Here is a 2316-nt window from a genome sequence, read left to right as displayed (position 1 = left end):
TTGGTTATTGGAAGTAATTTTCAGAGTCGATTAAGGGAAGGTAAACCGACAATCTCAACATTCTCTCCATCATTTGAATTTAATTTACTAAGATTGATTCAATCCTTGATTTTTATTTATTTTTGAGTTTATTAATTCTCTTGTCATTAAGTAGTTAACAAATCCAAATTTCACTTTTCGTAAAAGTGAAGTAAGGATTAGTATTTAGGTAGAAATTGTGCACTAGTCCCTGCGGACGATACTCATATTCACATATTATATTATAATTTGCATCGTTCACTTGTGATTATTTCGAGCTTGCGAGATACATTTATTTTCTGAAATTCATAGTGCAAGAAAAGCTCGATCAAGTTTTTGGCGCCGTTGCCGGGGACTTTTTGATTTACAATTTTCTGCTTAGATATCTTCTTTAATTTCACTTCATATTCTCACAAATTATCCATCTTACCTTTGTAGGATTTTCTAGTGGTGCATGCTACCATCCTCGCACTCAGAACTTGTACCCTTTGATCTAGAAATTGAGAGAACCTTTCGAAAGAGACGAAGACAACAATGAACTGAGATGGCAGAGAACGAACCACCACGCATCAATAACGGTGATGGAGAAGCTAATAGTCCACCTGTGTATAGATCCATGATGGACTGTGGCATACCCACTATTGAGGATGTTCGACCGAGTATCATTAGACCAACAGTGACAGCTAATCATTATGAGATAAAGCTGGCAATCATCTTGATGATCCAGAACACAGTCCAATTCGGTGGATCTACCATTGATGATCCCAATGCTCATATTGAAAACTTCTTGGAAATCTGTGATACTTTCAAAAAACAAGGAGTTTCTGATGACGCTATTCATCTGCGTTTATTTCCTTTTTCATTAAGAGACAAAGCTAAATCGTGGTTGAATAGTTTACCTGCAGGTTCTATCATAACATGGGGAGATTTGGCTAAAGCGTTCCTTACTAAGTACTTTCCTCCCTCGAAGTCCATGAAGCTGAGAACAGACATCACTATGTTTGCTCAAGGGGAACAAGAGTCGTTGTATGAGGCATGGGAGCGCTACAAAGACATGCTAAGGCGATGCCCACATCATCAGTTGTCTGACTGGCTTGTGGTACAAACTTTCTATTATGGTTTATTACCTGCAAATCGTACTATGTTAGATGCAGCTGCAGGTGGAAATATTTTACGGAAATCGCCGGAAGATGGTTATGAACTGTTTGAGGAGATGGCCTCTAGTAGCTATCCACCTCAATCTGAGAGGAGCATGATGCAAAAATCAGCAGGAATTCATCAAGTGGAAGCATTCACTTCGATGACAGCACAACTGGAGGCTATAAATAAGAAGATTGATGGATTGAGCTTAGGAAATTCTGCGATGCGAATTCAGGAGGTGTTCTGTGATAGGTTCCAAGGTGAGCATTTCACTAAAGATTGTCAAATTGGTAATCCTTTTTATGTGCAGGATGAGGCAACAGTGAATCATGTGGGAAGCCAAAATCGCCCCAGGTTTGACCCGTATTCAAATACATATAATTCGGGGTGGAAGAAACATCCGAATTTTTCTTGGGGTGGTCAAAACAATCAGTCTAGGCCATATCATAATCAAAATCACGTGAAGCAACCTCAAGAGGAGAAGTCCAGTTTAGAGAAAATGATGCAAAATTTTATATCATCTACTGAGACTCGAATGCAGAACCAAGACGCAACTATAAGGGGTTTGGAAAATCAAATAGGGCAGCTGGCAAAGAGGATGTTAAATTGAGAGCCAGGAACTTTGCCAAGTGACACTGAGACTAATCCAAAGGAGCAAGTAAAGGCCGTGGAGTTGCGAAGTGGGAAGAAACTGGAAACCAAGGCGTTAGAGCACGAAGAGAAAAAGAATGAGGGTGAGAAAGAGCCATCTACAGGTAAGTCATCTGACTCTACACAATCACCCACATCAAAATCTAATATTGTTATTCCACCTCCGTTTCCTGCAGCACTGAAGAAAGCGAAACTTGATTCGCAATTTTCAAAATTTCTTTAGGTGTTTAAGAAGTTACATATTAATATACCTTTTGCTGATGCATTGTTGCAAATGCCTAGTTATGAAAAATTTTTGAAGGAAATCTTAGCAAGCAAAAGGAAAATAGAGGAGCATGTCATGGTAAACTTAACTGAAAATTTTTCTGCATTAGTGCAAAACAAAATTCCACCGAAGTTGAAAGATCGAGGGAGTTTTTCTATCCCTTGCATGATTGGTGATGTGGTTTTTCATAAGGCTCTTTGTGATTTGGGTGCCAGCATTAACTTGATGTCATTTTCTGTGTT

General features: G+C 38.9%; 1 non-coding gene across 1 annotated transcript; it reads right to left on the bottom strand.

Moving 5' to 3' along the window:
* Positions 1 to 994: 994 nt before the first annotated feature.
* Positions 995 to 1101, bottom strand: LOC140876786 (small nucleolar RNA R71). Its single transcript, XR_012149019.1, has one exon. It is a non-coding gene; the product is annotated as a small nucleolar RNA R71 (small nucleolar RNA).
* Between the last annotated feature and the right edge of the window lie 1215 nt (positions 1102 to 2316).

Source organism: Henckelia pumila, chromosome 1 (genome assembly GCF_033568475.1).
Source record: "Henckelia pumila isolate YLH828 chromosome 1, ASM3356847v2, whole genome shotgun sequence".
In the NCBI taxonomy this organism is placed as follows: Eukaryota; Viridiplantae; Streptophyta; class Magnoliopsida; order Lamiales; family Gesneriaceae; genus Henckelia; species Henckelia pumila.
This window is presented reverse-complemented; position numbering and strand designations above follow the sequence as displayed.